The sequence below is a fragment of the Monodelphis domestica genome, chromosome 1, assembly GCF_027887165.1.
Source record: "Monodelphis domestica isolate mMonDom1 chromosome 1, mMonDom1.pri, whole genome shotgun sequence".
In the NCBI taxonomy this organism is placed as follows: domain Eukaryota; kingdom Metazoa; phylum Chordata; class Mammalia; order Didelphimorphia; family Didelphidae; genus Monodelphis; species Monodelphis domestica.
The window spans coordinates 550,231,782-550,251,958 of record NC_077227.1 but is presented as its reverse complement, the minus strand read 5'-3'; the positions used below and the strand labels follow the sequence as shown (position 1 = coordinate 550,251,958).

Below are 20,177 nucleotides of genomic sequence, written 5' to 3'. Positions count from 1 at the left end.
AATAACAATTTTTCACATTTTCTTTATTTATAAGATCCACATTTTTTCCTTCCTTCCCTCACTCTTGGAGATGTTAAAGCAATTTGATCTGGTTTATACATATACTATAATGCAAAATGTAATTCAATATGTTCATTCTTGCAAGATTATACTCATAAAAAACCAAAATCCCCCAATAAAACTCAAATTAAAAAAATAAAAACAGTATGCCTCGATCTGCATTCTTCTTCCAACAGTTTTTTCTCTGGAGAGGGAAAGCGTTCTTAGTCATTGTATTGTTGAGAAGAATAAGGCTGTCACAGCTGATCATTGTACAATGTTGCTGTTACTGTTTACAGGGTTCTCCTGGTTCTACTTATTTCACTCTGCATTAGTTCATGCATGTCTTTTTGGCTTTTTCTGAAATCATCCTGTTCATCTTTCTTGCAGTATAATAGTATCCCATCACCATCATAGACCATTTGTTAATCCCTTCTCCAATTGATAGACATTCCCTTAATTTCCAATTCTTTACCACCACAAGAAGAACTGCTTTAAATATTTTTTATATATAGGTCCTTTCCACTGTCCTTTTTTTATCTCTTTGGGATACAGACCTAGTAGTGAACTGGAAAATACTTAAATAAATAAGAATGCAATGAAATTTTTGTTGTTGTTCAGTCACACCTGACTCTTGATGACCCCATTTGGCTTTTCTTGGCAAAGATACTGGAGTAGTTTGCCAATTCTTTCTCCAACTCATTTTATAGATGAAACTGAGGCAAACAGTGTTAAGTGACTTGTCATGGGACACAGAGTTAGGAAGTATCTAAGGAGAGGTTTGAATTCAGGTTTTCCTTATGTTAGGGCTGACACTTTATACTCTGTGTGAGAGAGATGGGGAGGATAATGAAGGAAGTTCTAGTCACAAGACCCAACTGCCGCTCCCAGTTGCTCTTTCCCCCACCAACTGTCAGTCTTGTTTCCTTTCCACATGTGACACCTATCTTCCATAACTTGGATTATCTTCAAAATAATCAGTGATTCAAATTTTGCATACACAATTAAAAAATTTCAAAATGAGCTCTCTCATAAAGTAAAAATAACTGAGATGCATAGCCTATTTATTATAATATGTTGGGAAAATGGTAGATGAGAGTATGATATAGGAGATATAGAATCAAAGTAAGAAGAAAAGAATCTGAATTCCAGCTGTAGTACTTGACACCTGTGTAAGTTGCTTCTTTTCTCTGGCTATCATTTTTCTGAAATGTAAAATAGGGGATGAGGAGGGATGCTTTGAACTAGATGATCTCTAAGATACTGTCCAGGTCTAAATCTTATGATCATAACATCTATTTGGGCTATTTAGACCTTTTTTGTTTAATTGGTTGTCAGTCATTTTCAAGATTGGTAATTTGCCAGTTAGGTAATGTGTTTCTTCAAACACAAATACAAACACACTCATGCACACAAAAGAAGACCTTTCCTTCTAACCCTAAAAAAATCTATCTGCTTCCTTTATGATTACAGATATGCTAATGTCCTAAACAAGCAAGCAAATTATCTAAAGTAAAAAAAAAATTAGGAACTAAATTATGAATCAGTCAATTGTGTTTCCATAATCCTTAAGTTCAGCTACCAATATTTGAAATTTTCTCCCATCTCCCTTATATCTCCCCCCCCCTTTTACAAAAGGGTGCCACCACCACCACCAGCACTACCAAAAATGGGACTAGAGAAGAACATATGAAAGTAAATCATATTTCTAAAACATTTTCTATCTGGGGCTATAATATACCAAATTCTTGTGATGGGACATGCAATATGCATGAAATCACTATTTTCTTACTAATTGTTTTTAATCATTTAAGATTTTTTTAAAAAGGGGTATTTAAGGACTTCCGGTTAAGATGGCGGCTTAGAGAAAGCTGAAGTTCAGATCTCCGGAAAACCCTTCCCGACCGATCTCAAACTAGAAGCTCCTAAGGCGCCGAAATTCAAAACGATCAACAGCACAGACCCTGGGAACCCTCCTCCTGGACCTGGACCCGGTTCAAAAGGTACGGCTCCCCTTAAAAGCCAGAACCCGAGATCCCTCGGACCTCAGGGGTAGGAGCGCAGAGTCCAAGGCTCCCGGAAGCGGCAGCGGCGCCGGGCTCAGAGAGCAGGGTCTGAGGAACAACAACCCTCAGGGTCTTCTACCCAAGTCCCAGTCCGGGTGAAAGTTACTGCCTGGGGCCTCCGCTGCAGAGAGCTGGTCAAAACAACAGCAACCCTCAGGGCGGGCAAGACAGCCTCACGGGCTGGATCCTGCTATCCAAGTCTCAGTGAAAGTCTGTGCTCTCGGAGCTTGGGGAAGCGGCAGCCCATCCCCCCGCAGGCCGACGAAACAGCCTCACGGCCAGGGATTCTGAAGGCAACTTCCGGAAATCGAGCCAGGGGGAGAGTGTGGCCTCGTGGTCTGACCCTTCCATTCCAGTTCCAGTGAGGCATATTCAGTTTAACCCAGGGAACGCTCATAGAACCAACATCTGCCCAGGACTAAAGCCTCTGATCACCAGACAAAGACAAGAAAAGCCAATCCTCCACGTTCAGAGATGACAAACTCCACAGAAGCACAGAAGCCCCAAAATACCAAGAAAAATAAGAAGAAAGGGGCGACTCTGGACACATTCTATGGAGCCAAAATACAAAATACAGAGCAGATAGAAGAAGATATACAAGAAAATTCTCCAAAATCTTCCAAAGGAAATAGAAACTCTCCACAAACCCATGAAGAATTTGAATCAGAAAGGACCAAAAAGATGGAAGCCCTCTGGGAGGAAAAGTGGGAAATGATGCAAAAGAAATTCACGCATCTACAAAACCAGTTTGACCAAACTGTAAAAGAAAACCAGGCTTTAAAGCAAGAACTAATAAAGCAAAGCCAAAACACCAAGAAATTAGAAGAGAACATAAAATATCTCACCGACAAGGTGATAGATCTGGAAAACAGGGGGAGAAGAGAAAATTTAAGAATAATTGGACTCCCAGAAAAGCCAGAAATAAACACCAAACTGGACATGGTGATACAAGATATAATCAAAGAAAATTGCCCAGAGATTCTAGAACAAGGGGGCAATACATCCACTGACAGAGCACACAGAACACCTTCTACACTAAACCCCCAAAAGACAACTCCCAGGAATGTAATTGCCAAATTCCAAAGCTATCAAACAAAAGAAAAAATCCTACAGGAAGCCAGAAAAAGACAATTTAGATATAAAGGAATGCCAATCAGGATCACACAAGACCTTGCAAGTTCTACGCTGAATGATCGTAAGGCATGGAACATGATCTTCAGAAAGGCAAGAGAGCTGGGTCTCCAACCAAGAATCAGCTACCCAGCAAAACTGACTATATACTTCCAAGGGAAAGTATGGGCATTCAACAAAATAGAAGACTTCCAACTTTTTGCAAAGAAAAGACCAGAGCTCTGTGGAAAGTTTGATACCGAAAATCAAAGAGCAAGGAATACCTGAAAAGGTAAATATTAAGGAAAGGGGAAAAATGTTATCTTCTTTTACTCAAACTCTCTTCTATAAGGACTACATTTATATCAACCTATGTATACTAATATGTGGGGAAAATGTAATGTATAAATAGGGGGTAAAGAAAGACCAAATAGAATAATGGTTCTCACACAAAGATTCACAGGGGAAGGGGAGGGGAAGAAAACTCCTATAAGAAGGAGAGGAAGAGAGGGGGGGGGTTTACTTAAACCTCAATCTCAGGGAAATCAACTCTGAGAGGGAAAAACATCCAGATCCATTGGGATCTTGAATTCTATCTTACCCAACAAGGGTAAGGAGAAGGGAAAACCAAGGGGGGGAGGGGGAGAGGGAGAACAAAAAGGGAGGGAAAGAGAGGGGGGAGGGGGAGGGAACAAAAAGGGAGGGACTAAAAAGGGAAACATCAAGGGAGGGGACAAGGGGGACTGATTCAAAGTAAATCACTGGACTAAAAGGTAGAGCCGAAGAAGAAAAGGTTAGAATTAGGGAAGGCAATCAAAATGCCAGGGAGTCCACAAATGACAATCATAACTTTGAACCTGAATGGGATGAACTCACCCATAAAACGTAGACGAATAGCAGAATGGATTAGAATCCAAAACCCTACCATATGTTGTCTTCAAGAAACACACATGAGGCGGGTTGACACCCACAAGGTCAGAATTAAAGGATGGAGTAAGACCTTCTGGGCCTCAACTGATAGAAAGAAGGCAGGAGTGGTAATCATGATATCTGATAAAGCCAATGCAAAAATAGACCTGATCAAAAGGGATAGGGAAGGTAATTATATTTTGTTAAAAGGGACTCTAGACAATGAGGAAATATCATTAATCAACATGTATGCACCAAATAATATAGCACCCAAATTTCTAATGGAGAAACTAGGAGAATTGAAGGAAGAAATAGACAATAAAACCATACTAGTGGGAGACTTAAACCAACCATTATCAAATTTAGATAAATCAAATCAAAAAATAAATAAGAAAGAGGTAAAAGAAGTGAATGAAATCTTAGAAAAATTAGAATTAATAGACATATGGAGAAAAATAAATAGGGATAAAAACGAATACACCTTCTTCTCAGCACCACATGGCACATTCACAAAAATTGACCATACATTAGGTCACAGAAACATAGCACACAAATGCAAAAAAGCAGAAATAATGAATGCAGCCTTCTCAGATCACAAGGCAATAAAAATAAGGATTAGTAATGGTACATGGAAAACCAAATCTAAAACCAATTGGAAATTAAACAATATGATACTCCAAAACCGTTTAGCTAAAGAAGAAATCATAGAAACAATTAATAATTTCATCAAGGAAAATGACAATGGCGAAACATCCTTTCAAACCTTTTGGGATGCAGCCAAAGCGGTAATCAGAGGCAAATTCATATCCCTGAAAGCTCATATTAACAAACAAGGGAGAGCAGAGATCAATCAATTGGAAATGCAATTGAAAAAACTCGAAAGCGACCAAATTAAAAACCCCCAGCAGAAAACCAAATTTGAAATCCTAAAAATTAAGGGAGAAATTAATAAAATCGAAAGTGATAGAACTATTGATTTAATAAATAAGACAAGAAGCTGGTACTTTGAAAAAACAAACAAAATAGACAAAGTACTGGTCAATCTAATTAAAAAAAGGAAGGAAGAAAAGCAAATTCACAGCATTAAAGATGAAAAGGGGGACAGCACCTCCAATGAGGAGGAAATTAAGGCAATCATTAGAAATTACTTTGCCCAATTATATGGCAATAAATACACCAATTTAGGAGAAATGGATGAATATATACAAAAATACAAACTGCCTAGACTAACAGAAGAGGAAATAGAATTCTTAAATAATCCCATATCAGAAATTGAAATCCATCAAGCCATCAAAGAACTTCCTAAGAAAAAATCCCCAGGGCCTGATGGATTCACCTGTGAATTCTATCAAACATTCAGAGAACAGTTAACCCCAATACTATACAAACTATTTGACATAATAAGCAAAGAGGGAGTTCTACCAAACTCCTTTTACGACACAAACATGGTACTGATTCCAAAACCAGGCAGGTCAAAAACAGAGAAAGAAAACTATAGACCAATCTCCCTAATGAATATAGATGCAAAAATTTTAAATAGGATACTAGCAAAAAGACTCCAGCAAGTGATCAGAAGGATCATTCACCATGATCAAGTAGGATTCATACCAGGGATGCAGGGCTGGTTCAACATTAGGAAAACCATCCACATAATTGACCACATCAACAAGCAAACTAGCAAGAACCACATGATTATCTCAATAGATGCAGAAAAAGCCTTTGATAAAATACAACACCCATTCCTATTAAAAACACTAGAAAGCATAGGAATAGAAGGGTCATTCCTAAAAATAATAAACAGTATATATCTAAAACCAACAGCTAATATCATCTGCAATGGGGATAAACTAGATGCATTCCCAATAAGATCAGGAGTGAAACAAGGATGCCCATTATCACCTCTACTATTTGACATTGTACTAGAAACACTAGCAGTAGCAATTAGAGAAGATAAAGAAATTGAAGGCATCAGAATAGGCAAGGAGGAGACCAAGTTATCACTCTTTGCGGATGACATGATGGTCTACTTAAAGAATCCTAGAGATTCAACCAAAAAGCTAATTGAAATAATCAACAACTTTAGCAAAGTTGCAGGATACAAAATAAACCCACATAAATCATCAGCTTTTCTATATATCTCCAACACAGCTCAGCAGCAAGAACTAGAAAGAGAAATCCATTCAAAATCACCTTAGACAAAATAAAATACCTAGGAATCTATCTCCCAAGACAAACACAGGAACTATATGAACACAACTACAAAACACTCGCCACACAACTAAAACTAGACTTGAACAATTGGAAAAACATTAACTGCTCATGGATAGGAGGAGCCAATATAATAAAAATGACCATCCTACCCAAACTTATTTATCTATTTAGTGCCATACCCATTGAACTACCAAAATACTTCTTCACTGATTTAGAAAAAACCATAACAAAGTTCATTTGGAAGAACAAAAGATCAAGGATATCCAGGGAAATAATGAAAAAAAACACATATGATGGGGGCCTTGCAGTCCCAGACCTCAAACTATATTACAAAGCAGCAGTCATCAAAACAATTTGGTACTGGCTAAGAAACAGAAAGGAAGATCAGTGGAATAGACTGGGGGAAAACGACCTCAGCAAGACAGTATACGATAAACCCAAAGATCCCAGCTTTTGGGACAAAAATCCACTATTCGATAAAAACTGCTGGGAAAATTGGAAGACAGTGTGGGAGAGACTAGGAATAGATCAACACCTCACACCCTACACCAAGATAAATTCAAAATGGGTGAGTGACTTAAACATAAAGAAGGAAACCATAAGCAAATTGGGTAAACACAGAATAGTATACATGTCAGACCTTTGGGAGGGGAAAGGCTTTAAAACCAAGCAAGATATAGAAAGAATCACAAAATGTAAAATAAATAATTTTGACTACATCAAACTAAAAAGCTTTTGTACAAACAAAACCAATATAACTAAAATCAGAAGGGAAACAACAAATTGGGAAAAAATCTTCATAGAAACCTCTGACAAAGGTTTAATTACTCATATTTATAATGAGCTAAATCAATTGTACAAAAAATCAAGCCATTCTCCAATTGATAAATGGGCAAGGGACATGGATAGGCAGTTCTCAGATAAAGAAATCAAAACTATTAACAAGCACATGAAAAAGTGCTCTACATCTCTTATAATCAGAGAGATGCAAATCAAAACAACTCTGAGGTATCACCTCACACCTAGCAGATTGGCTAACATAACAGCAAAGGAAAGTAATGAATGCTGGAGGGGATGTGGCAAAGTAGGGACATTAATTCATTGCTGGTGGAGTTGTGAACTGATCCAACCATTCTGGAGGGCAATTTGGAACTATGCCCAAAGGGCGACAAAATAATATCTACCCTTTGACCCAGCCATAGCACTGCTGGGTCTGTACCCCAAAGAGATAATGGACACAAAGACTTGTACAAAAATATTCATAGCTGCGCTCTTTGTGGTGGCCCAAAACTGGAAAACGAGGGGATGCCCATCAATTGGGGAATGGCTGAACAAACTGTGGTATATGTTGGTGATGGAATACTATTGTGCTAAAAGGAATAATAAAGTGGAGAAGTTCCATGGAGACTGGAACAACCTCCAGGAAGTGATGCAGAGCGAGAGGAGCAGAACCAGGAGAACATTGTACACAGAGACTAATACACTGTGGTATCATCGAACGTAATGGACTTCTCCATTAGTGGCGGTGTAATGTCCCTGAACAACTTTCAGGGATCCAGGAGAAAAAAAACACCATTCATAAGCAAAGGATAAACTATGGGAGTAGAAACACCGAGAAAAAGCAACTGCCTGAATACAGAGGTTGAGGGGACATGACAGAGGATAGACTTTAAATGAACACTCTAATGCAAATACTATCAACAAAGCAATGGGTTCAAATCAAGAAAACATCTAATGCCCAGTGGACTTACGCGTCGGCTATGGGGGGTGGGGGGGAGGAAAAGAAAATGATCTATGTCTTTAACGAATAATGCTTGGAAATGATCAAATAAAATATATTTAAAAAAAAAAAACCTAAAATGGTGGAGATCATAAAAAAAAAAAAGGGGTATTTAAACACTAGTTTTAAGTTTTGGTTGAGTGGACCTGCCTAATGTAGATCAGCCTGACTATAGGAGGTAACAAGTTCCATCTAACTTTGGGAGGAAAGAAAGAAACAACATAGTATTGCTTGCTGGTGTATGATCCCAGAGAGAAATGAATCTAGAAGACCATACTGTTTAAAAAGCAAATAGAATATCTGATTGCTACTTTGACCTTGTTGTTGACTTGCTATACAGACTAATGAATGTCACAAATATTTTCATTACCAGATTATTTTTTATAAAAACACAATTTTGTATTATAAGCTATTTTATTGGAAAATGAATTATCCTGCTCCATAAAGTAACTGAAACATCTTTAAAAAGGCCACAGAATAAATATGAGGTATCATTTATGTATCTGATGAAATATCCAGGTTAATGACTTCTAGTCAAACAGGTCTTTCCCTCAGATATACTGTGTCTTTCCCCAAGTTTCTCATATTGCTCCTAATGCTGGTAAAATTTTATCTTATGCTCTCTGCATATTGAATTTTTATCAATCCTTTAACGCCCAACTCAAATTCTACTTCTTCCATGAAGCCCTCCCTAATTTCTCCCTTACCTTTAAAATGATAATAGGATCATAAATTTAGAGTTAGAAGAGAACTTAAAGGTTGAGTCCTACTCTCTCACTTTACAGATGAGAAAACTGATCCACAGAGAGTTAAATGACTTGCCCAGAGTCACACAGCATTTGGAGGTTTGAGGTAGAAATTGAATTCAAATCTTCCTGATTCTTAGACATCACATCATCTTGCTGTGTGCATTTAATTTTATTGTATGTCCTTTTCATGCAATTATAATGTAATATTGGATATAATAGTTACCTGTATTTCTGTCTTAACTCACTACCTTAAGATTAAAAGTTCAGATCCAACCATTCTGGAGGGCAATTTGGAACTATGCCCAAAGGGCGACAAAAGAGTATCTACCCTTTGACCCAGCCATAGCACTGCTGGGTCTGTACCCCAAAGAGATAATGGACAAAAAGACTTGTACAAAAATATTCATAGCTGCGCTCTTTGTGGTGGCCCAAAACTGGAAAACTAGGGGATGCCCATCAATTGGGGAATGGCTGAACAAACTGTGGTATATGTTGGTGATGGAATACTATTGTGCTAAAAGGAATAATAAAGTGGAGGAGTTCCATGGAGACTGGAACAACCTCCAGGAAGTGATGCAGAGCAAGAGGAGCAGAACCAGGAGAACATTGTACACAGAGACTAATACACTGTGGTATAATTGAACGTAATGGACTTCTCCATTAGTGGCGGTGTAATGTCCCTGAACAACTTACAGGGATCCAGGAGAAAAAAACACCATTCATAAGCAAAGGATAAACTATGGGAGTGGAAACACCGAGAAAAAGCAACTGCCTGAATACAGAGGTTGAGGGGACATGACAGAGGATAGACTCTAAATGAACACTCTAATGCAAATACTATCAACAAAGCAATGGGTTCAAATCAAGAAAACATCTAATGCCCAGTGGACTTACGCGTCGGCTATGGGGGGTGGGGGGGAGGAAAAGAAAATGATTTATGTCTTTAACGAATAATGCTTGGAAATGATCAAATAAAATATATTTAAAAAAAAAAGATTAAAAGTTCAATGAGTGCAGCACCAATTCTTATCTATTTTTTCTTCCTCATAACTTTGTACTCAATACTTTTATTACTGAATGAAAGAATGAATGAATGTAAGAAGGAAAATTTTGTATTTTCATTCCTTATATTTGATATGATTCCTTTTCACTCCCTTGTTTTCACTCCCTATCTCTCCATGCCACCTTTACTTGTTTTTTACCATTTAAGCTTGTTTCTAAGTCTTCTGCTTTTTCTTGGATCCCTCTTGGCTTATGGAGATGGTACCTACTCATATCTCCCCACATTCTATTCTTCTGCAATTAATTTTTATAACCCATGTGTATGAATTTTACATGAATTATCTCTTCTACATTTTATTTTATTAGTCAGATTTAATCAACTTTTCCTCTTTAATATCTCTTATAATTCCATTTGTAGTGGCCATTTTAGCTATCCCTGTCAACTTTCTGCCATTACAGAAGCAAATTTCATCTATGTCACCAATAAACATTTAAGACAGAATAAGGACAAGGGAGTATTTCTATTAAAGACATCCTTCAAGGTGGATATCAACCCATTAGTGCTGATTCTTTGGGATCAGTAATTTGGATGATCCTGAATCCACCAAGCTGTAATATTATTTAGTTCATATTTTTCTATTTGGTCTAGATGGCTTTTTTGAGAAACTTTGCCAAAAGCTTTTCTGGAATCCAGGAATATGTCTATAATATAAGATGCCTGTCTAACTATACTCACAAAAGGACAAAATACTTTATTAAATATTAAATTACTATAAAACTATGTAAAATTAGACTTTTCCCATTGGATTTTATAAAAAATCTCTTTGCTCACAATTTTCTTTTCCAAAAAGTAGCATTTTAAAGATTTGGGCAGAAAAGCTTTGCAGGTTGAACTATGATCTATATTTGAATATTTGCAATGTCAGAAATAATGTTACTCATTTTCAGAGAATCACATAGTTGAAAGGGCCCTTAGAGATTTGCAAGAATCCAAATTCCTTTCCATTTAGAAATCAGGTGATAAGATATTATATACAGAAATGTAAGTCAGATGCTATCAGCGTGCTTTTACTACCAAGTTCAATGTACTGATCAAAAAGGAGCACAATTTCCAGGGCAATGATTCCTGGTATTTCTGGGCTTTATTTAGTCACAACACATTGCAAGTAAAGCTACATGAAGGAGGTGGCATTGGAGCTGAGCTTTGAGGTGGGGAAATGAGGCAGATGGCATACCCAGTAAAGGGAAGAATGTGAGTAAGAACACAAGGGTGGGAATGGGTGGGGAATATTGAATAGTCGCGTTTGAATAGAGCATGGAATGCATGAAGGGATTTAGTGTAAAATAAAACTGGAAAAGTAGGCTAGAGTCAGTTTTTAGAGGGCCTCGAATGCCAGGCTAAGGAGATTCTGTAGTTGGAAAGAAGGAGAAACTGAAAGCTTTTGAGCCAAGAGGTTATGTAATTAAATTGTCTTTGGTAGGAAAAGTAAATGGTTGGATAGCTATTTAAGAGACTAGACTGTAGAGAAAAGAGAAGAAGGGAGAGTGGTTAATAGGTAATTTCAGGGTGAAAGGTATTATATCCTGAACTAGGTCAGGGGGAATAGAAAGGAGAGGGCAGATTCAAGGAAACCTTAAAAAGGTAGGATCAATGGGACATTGCAAAATGAATTGGATTAGATAGGGCTTTGGAGTGAGGAAGGACAACAGGATGAAAAGATCATAGTTTTAGAGCTAAAGGGGACTTTATAGGCCATCTAATCCAACTCCCTATTTTGAAGATAATATAACTGAGCTCCAGAAAGGTTATTATTTGTCTAAGGTCATGCAGTATAAATAGAAGAGTCAAATTCAAATCCAAGTCCTCTGACTCCACATATAGCACCTCCCCCACTGCACTTGGGATGACTGATAGTGAGGAGTCAAAGCTGACTATGAAAGTTCACATGTAGGATGGTGAAGTCAGAAAAAAGAGTAGGTTCAATGAAATAGATGACGAGCCTGATTTTGAACATGCCATATCTAAAGTATTAATAGGGCATCTAAGTGAAAAAGCCCATCATGCAGTTAAATGTGTGGGTCTAGAGAGAATTTGGGTTGGAGATATGGATTTTTGAGCTTTCTTCACTTCAATTAAGATCTAATTGGAGATCATTAAGTGATAGAGGGCTGAAGAGAGAAGCTAAGAAGTACCTATACTGAAGAGATGGAAAAAGGAGTAGAAATCACTGAAAGATTGAGAAGGAATAGCCACAATGGTCATAGACAAACTAGGACAATTCATTAACATAGATGTTATGTTAAGGGAGAAGAGAGCATCAAGAAGGAAAAAAAAATCTAGAGAGTCAATTGTTGTGGAGAGTTTAAGGAGGACAAGGACAAGACAAGAATTCTGAATCAAGGACGTAAATAATACTAAAGAAAAAAGCTTCCTCAGTTTCTTCAGTGGCACTCTCCTTTCATTCCTCTAATGAGACAAACTGAAATCCATTCACAACTTTTTATATAGAGTTATGTTTATCAATTTCTGCCAATCATTTCCCAAGCTCCACCTAACTCATGAGAGGCAGATATATGGTACACTGGATAGAGATCTGGACATGGTATCATGAAGTGTCAGCTTGACTCTGAATGAGTCATTTAATCTCTCTTTACCTCAGTTATCTAAACTATAAGATGAAGATCACAGTGCCTACATCACAGGATTGTGATGTGGCTCAAAGGAGATAATATTTGTAAAGTGGTTAGCATAATGCCTGGCACATAGTAGGTACTTAATAAATGTTCTCATCCATCTTCTCCCAATAAAAACAAACACTTTGTGGGTAGCCATGGAGCACTTATACTGTCTGTGAGTTGTTCCTTTTTCTTGCTACATGATCATCTTACCTATTTTTCTTGGATGTTGTCTTTTACGCTATTATTTGCATGCATCACTAATGGTAATATATTGCAGTCTACTTACATCCACTGTGTCTCTTCAGTGTTCCTTCAGTCATCCACGATTTTGATTGTTCAAAGACTGTGGCATTCCATGGTTTGCTCCCACATAGCATCACTAGAAGAACATTAGTATTTTTAAAAACTTTTTTTGCATGAGGAAATAAAACTGGAATTGTTTTTCTTAACATATACAATTTCTAAAATGAAATCCAATTCACTATTTCTCTTGTTCAATTCTCTGCTTAACTCATTGCCCATTTTCAGTGTTGGCCAAAATAAAAATAATCCTGGACTAACTCAATGGATTGCCTGCACTGCATATCAGAGTCTCGACAAGAAATATTACTTAGTCATTTGGTTTTTACTTTGTGAATTGATAAATTCATAATGTATCTCAAGAAGAGAGACTTAGTAGTATTCTGCATATTGATGCAATGAGTAAAATTCTTTTCCCAAACAAGATTATTTAGAGAGCCTTGTTATCTGCAAGTGATCTTATCCCTTGATAGTAGGAAATAGTTCTAGTGAACACAAACTTCCCTGTTTCATGACTTGCTTAAATCAGAAAATGAAAGACAAACCAAAAAATCTTCTAAATTTATAGTTTCAACTATTAAATAATCTTGGATGATCTTAACATATACATAGAGAATATCTTGTTAGTATCTTTATAGTTGTGTTTTGGTTACAATAAATACAATGTGCTCATATTCTTTATACTTTTTAGTCAAAAGTATTACTATGAAGTTGTGATATTATATAGAATTGTTTGTGAAAGACTCCCATATTTTCATTAAGGGTACACTGTATATATTTGTAGACCATTCTCAAAGAAGGTAGCTCTGTTCTCATCAATGATGAAATAAGTTGCTGTATAAAAATATTGACAGATCTGTTCCAGCTCTCAGGTGTTTGTTCTCCCAGTTTCATCTATGGACATTTCTGGACTTATCTAATTTAACTGCATCTTATATGAAATTTTCAATAGTCTTGTTTCCCCACCTTAGTTCTTTTGTGAAATTAGAGTTTTACATATGTGTTCAATGTCCTTCTGGAGATATTGGTAAAATAGAAGCTCCATTGGGGGGGGGGGGGCTTCTACAAAAGTAGAAAGTTTTTGAGCATGTTCTCAGCAAAAGAATATATCTACTCTCTGAGAACCAGCCTAACTATTTACAGAGAGGTATATCATACATAAGTTGGTCACTAGCTGATGATCCATCCTTTTTGGTAGCAACCCTTCCTCAAATACAGAGCAGTAACTGTTCTTTAAAATCTATGAAACTCAAGAGCCATACTTTCTCTTCATTTGCCATTCACAAACAAATATCTTCTCTAAGGCTTTAACCAAATTCAAAAAATCCTAAAAAGTGATTGAATAGCATCTGACTTTTCATACCAAAGAATTGTATAAAAAGTGAATTTAGTGGACATGGATTGGTTAAAAATTATAAAATGTTTCTAAATGGAAAAGTTATTACAAAATTCAAGCAATCTATATTTTAAAGGAATATTTCTAGTCACACTTGGATTTGTGAGCATGAAAAAGTAATTGTAGAATCTCCAAAGATCTCTCTTTCTTTCCAAATGCATAGCTTAGTGAAATAAAGAGTAAACTGACTGGAAACTTTTATTGCTTGAAATGGAGAGGTAAACTGAGGTGAAACTGTTTCTTTAAAATGACTGTTGTTCGCTGGCTGACTAGAGCTACTATAGGAACCTGAGGCTGCTTATTGGTAATGGAGGTAGAAATGAGAAATGCTGGGGGATGCCACCACACAAGGATACTGGTACAATGAGGACTACTTATAAAGGAATGCCCTGGGGTTTACTCTGGGGTTTGCCCTGGGGTTTTGCCTACTGATCCCTACTGATTGTTGATGGATCAATCTATTTCCTAATCACCTTCCTCCCTCACTCCCTCCCTTAACAAACCTCTCCCTTTTGCCTCCCTCACCTCCTAAATCTTCTTGAAGCCTTTGCTTCTTCCCTCCCTCCTGAGTGAACTATAAAGATACTGCAGTTGCTTTCTCAGTCAGGGGATTTATTGGGGTAACAGGATGGGAAACTGAGGTAAGATGGATGAGGATTTTCCCAGGCTACGGGGATAATTTTAGAAAGGTTTGAGGAAGTATTCCAGTCACAAACTGTGACTCTAAGACAGTTAGGGAGATGGAGGACAACAGCAATTCAAAATCTTCTTTCTTCTTCACAAATCAGCCAGGTCTCTCAGCTTAACCCCAGATAGAAACAAAGTTCAAAATCTCTCCTTTTCTCCTGGCCAGCTCAACTCTCTTATAGACCACCAACTCAAAAGCTTCTCCCCTGGTCAGCTTCCACTACTCAGAACAGAGAGACATAGTCCAAGTCCCAAAAGCCAAGTTTCTCTTCTCAGTGTCAACTTCAACTGCTTAGAGTCAGAGAAACCCAAAAAACCAAACCAGCTTCACAAAGGTCTTTCAGCCAGGTTCAAACCTCCAGGGAGAGAGTGTGACTTCCAATCAGAGACCAAGTCCAAAAGCCAAGTTTCTCCTCTAAGTGTGGCCAGCAAAAGCCCCCAACTGCCCCACCCTGGGAATATTCCATTGGAATTTTCTCTTGACTGACATCTATAGCTAGATCTACAGCCCTGAATCTTGGTCCACAAGTCCTGCAAAACCTCTCTTCATGTCTCTATCACACTAGACATGTTATTGAAGGCTAGACTATAAAACGAGGCACTTTTTTTTTGGTCTGGAAAATGAAATCTATTAAAAGGCATATTAACTTAGTGAATAAGATTATCTTTCTCAGTGGTCTTTCTTCAGCTAATTTTTTACTTAACTTGGGAGATAATACCATCAATAGCTAGACCCTCATAGTTAGACACTCAGCATTTAGGCAGCATTTCCCCTCATATAAAGGAAAATTATTTAAAAAATACTGAATAAGAGAGTGGCAAGTTAAAGGGGAGAACATTTTCTTCTGTTGAGAAATACTAAACACATATCATTGATAATTTACCATATATTTCAAATATTTAGTAATTAACATAATCAGGATTATATTCTGTTATGGAGCATGAAGTTTAAAAGGGATTAAATATAAATTTGGAATTCTGGGTAAAAAGTAAATTTAAGAAGGAGAATCTTCCATTTTAGCCTTATGAAGTAGAAAGGGCTCTGGATTTGGAATCAGAGGACTTGAATTCAAATCCTACCTCTGTTTCTTATTATCTAAATGTTGGATAAGTCACTATTTTTATTTGGGCTTCAGTTTTCTCATAGTCAATAAAATTCATTAAGCTCCTGCTATGCATATTATAGATTTCTTGCAAAGTTCTTCTCTCAAGTCCCCAAATAAATTCCATTTTTCAGAATTACAGAAAGTGGTTTGGCTTATCAGTTCACTTAACTTGCTTTCACCACTTGCCATAGTTCTAATTATTATTCAGTTTCTTCCTTCATATCTCAAGATGCTGTATCCCTACTCTTTCCTTGCTCTCCATCTTCATTTCTAAATGGTATCATATATTCAAAGTGAAAATTTCATGGTTCTTATTAGGTAATATCCAATGACAATTCTAATATGAAATGTTGTGTTTAAAACAGAATCTGATGCCTCCTGATTACTACTTTTCTTAGATTATTTTCAAATAAGATCAACCTTACACAGGGCCAAAGAGGAAGATTTTCAATTGCATTAAGTGGCTATATTCTTCTCTACCAATATTCCACTTTAATTAAGTTTTTAATTGCTTTCAGTGAAGGCATTGGAAATCCCTATTACTTTTTTTTAATTATGGGGGTTCATGATAAGATATTATTAGCCATTGATACATTTTAGAAAGGAAAACATTTTAATATATAATTTGTTGTTTAGTCATATCCAATTCTTTGTGACCACAGATGGTGTTTTCTTGACAAAGATACTGGCATGGTTTGCCATTTCCATCTTCAGAGGATTAAGGAAAATAGAGGTTAAGTGATGTGCTCGGATTCACACAGTTAGTGAATGCCTATTGCCAGATTTGAATTCAGGTCTTCCTGACTCCAGACTCAGTGCTCTTTCCATTGACCCAACTAGTTGACTAATGTTATATATTAATAATATATACTTAAGGTTACTAGAAATATGCCCAGATTTCCCATCAGAGATATCTCTTTATCATTCCTCCCCAACCTATGCTGAGGGTAAATCAGGTCCCCAATGACATTTCATCCTAAAAGAAGTGTAGAGTGGAGGTAATTGTGTTTTGGTTTATATAATCTATCATTGCTTATGCAGACAACAATATTTTAACTCACAATGCATTGAATTGAATCCAACTAGCATTAATTTAGTGTCTTCTCTCTACAAATGGCTCTGAAAGGTACTTGCAGATAAGAATGAATGAATGAAATGAATGGTTGGAACGAAATGAATGTTAAAAAGCATTAAGTTCTTACTACTGCGAAACATTGTTCTAAGATAAGACAGAAATGATGCAGTAAGCAGTCCTAAATAGGAATTATTGTTCTCATTCCCATTCTTCCTATAAATCTAGTTGTAGGGGTTTGGGGTGATGCAGAGAGTAGTTTGCCTTGTTGCAGTGGCACTGGGTAATGTGGTGGTTCAAAGGGGCATACCTCTCTTCCTCCCTGGTTTGGTGCAATCAGTTTCACCAAGAAAGGGGTTATGTGTCCCTTGGTGTGTCTAATCTGTAGTTTCTTAACTCATGCCCCTAGGTACAGGTTTGATGGTGCCAGGAAGGTGGCTCTGAGACACAGGTTCCCCAGTGAAGGTACCCCAAGGGTAGAAACCCAAGGTTGGCAAGAGAGAGAGGCTTAGTCTTTTGTGAGGTAAAGAATTGTCTGGCTGAAGGACATTGGAGAAGGAGAAGCATGCTCCGCCATATTTGCTTCTTAGGTCAAAGCCTTAGTCACATAATTCTGGATATAGTTCTGTGACATAGAAAATGCTCTCAAAGGGTTTAGAATATAAAAGAAAAAGAGTGATATTTGCAAGTAGCAAATGAAGGAACAAGCTAATGAAGCTTCAAAGAATGGATACTTCCTTGAGGGCAATCCTAGGTAGGGGACCAGAGAGGGAGACAAAGTTATAATGAAGAGTTTAGGCATCAGGTAGAGAGTCCCTTTTATGAATATATATTTAATAACTGAATGACTAATATAAGTATTTATGTGTTTAAGATAAAGGACATGTCCCTACAGGCTCTTTCTTTTATTTCTTTGAGGTTGGAAACCATCCAGATTTATCCCAGATGCTATGGGGAAATGTAGGATTCCCTGATGACTAAAAGAAACTGCTTCATTTGGTGGCCTTGTTTGCAAGGGAGACAATAAAACTTTCCATGGGACTTTGATTTTGGTTTAGTTTCCTTCAGTCTAGAAGAGTGGTTTTAAATTTCAGTTTTACAGTTAATTTATGTTTTAGCCCCTGCTTCTTCATTATCTTCATCGTTATCATCATCATCATAGCCATCATCATCACCAACAGCTTTTTTGCCTTGGCTGGTAATTTCATCTCTGAAACTAGCATCTGCTAGGGAAAGTCCCGTCATTAAAGAAGATCAGTAACTTTCTGCAATTCATAGACAATATGTCAGAGCTAGGACCTGAACTCAGGTAATCCAGAATCCAAAGCCATTCATCTAACTTAGGGATTCTTAATTGTGGAATAATGAACTTATTTTCATCATTTCATCATTATATTTCATTATAACTATTTCCCTTTGTAAAACTATGCATTTTACATTGTATTTACTTTATGGAGTTTCAAACATTGCTTTGAAAAAGGGTCCCTAACCTTCACCACAGTGACAAAGAAGACTATAACACACAAAGTTTGGAGTTTGGGTTCTTACTTTTTTGCTAAGAACAAAGTTATAATGCCTCATTTATCTGAATTATTATTAGAATACAGAATACATATTACATACAATATATAATAGATGCTATATAATAGATTCAGGGCATTCCTTTATATATTATACTGCTTATAGGGTGTCCTTGTTAGCTACTGGGCTGTAATAGCTTAAACCTGAACCAAGACTTTTGGATATATGACAAATTTAAAAAATATAAAATATACTTATTATATGTAGCACATATAAGTGTATGTTTACATAACATATGAACAACAGATAAAACAAATAAACCACATATTATATTATATATGAATATTTGATACATACACAGAAATATATATTCTATGCATGTGTATAGAATGTATTAATAATATATATTTATATAATATCTAAAACATAGATAAACAAAGAGATAAATATTGTAACATGTAAATCTTGTGTTTCTTTAAATAAAAATAGAACCAAATAAAGCTTTATTAGCATGATCACATATGCTCCTGGATAAAAAGACAAAGGATAACACAAAATAACCTGTTTGGCTATACCCAGTCCAATTTAGGGATTACTTAAAATCTCTGATCTAGAAAATCAGATACATGTTAGATTTGCCTCTTAACTTTCTACAGTTCTACAATGTCTATTAAGATGAAATTTAATAGAGATACATGTAATTTCTATTATATGAGGGAAGTATAGAAAGATAGCAATTTATCTAAAAAATATTTGGGGACCTTATTGTTAGCTTAATATTAATCAAGCATGGGATATGGCATCCCAGAATACTGTGGTAACCTAAATCTAAATCTACATCATGGTTGGCATGTCTTTCAGAATTGGGAAGTCGGATTAAGAAATAGAGGGGATAGCTAAGTGGCTCAGTGGGCTGAGAGGAAAGTGTACAGAGGTCTCAGGTTCAAATGTGGACTCAGACACTTCCTAGCTGTGTAACCCTGGGCAAGTCACTCAACCCCCATTGCCTAGCCCTTATAACTCTTCTACTATGGAACCAAAACACAGTATTTATTCTAAGATAAAGGGTAAGGTTTAAGAAAAGATTGGAGTTCTCTTAGTATAGGTTATGAGTCTAAATTATTATTAAACTATATTAGTCTAAATCTAAATTCTTCTATATTACTCTCCAGTTTTCCCAGCAGTTTTTGCCAAGTATTGAGTCCTTATCCCAGTAGCTGAGATCTTTGTGTTTATCAAATTCTGGGTTATTACATGTATTCCACATAATTATTCGTGTTTACAGAAGAATAATGGTTAATTATTCTATTAGAGAAGTATGATGGATTTATGATTCAGAATAAGATACACATACACATTATCTCTCTCTCTCTCTATCTTCAATCACAGAAGGATTTTGTTTTATTTGACTATATTTAATCCTTACATTGAAATTGTTTTTCTTTTTCTTTCCCTCCAAATGGAGTAGGGGGATGTATGGAAAGAAAAAGAACTTTGAAAAATACAGAACTACAAATGTGAATTGTTGCAATTCAAATAAGAGCACTATA

The 20,177-nt window shown here is 36.5% G+C and overlaps 1 protein-coding gene and 1 long non-coding RNA gene across 27 annotated transcripts in view; one reads left to right on the top strand and one right to left on the bottom strand.

Moving 5' to 3' along the window:
- MYT1L (myelin transcription factor 1 like) overlaps nt 1-20,177 on the bottom strand; it is a 730,943-nt gene that overhangs the window by 614,616 nt on the left and 96,150 nt on the right. For all 26 annotated transcript variants that reach the window (XM_056813380.1, XM_056813371.1, XM_056813377.1 and 23 more), the window contains one exon: nt 12,832-12,924. The gene's annotated coding sequence lies outside the window, so the exon portion shown is untranslated. The remainder of the gene's footprint in view (nt 1-12,831; nt 12,925-20,177) is intronic.
- Nucleotides 1-20,177, top strand: part of LOC130456521 (uncharacterized) — a 47,058-nt gene that overhangs the window by 16,621 nt on the left and 10,260 nt on the right. The window lies entirely within an intron of this gene.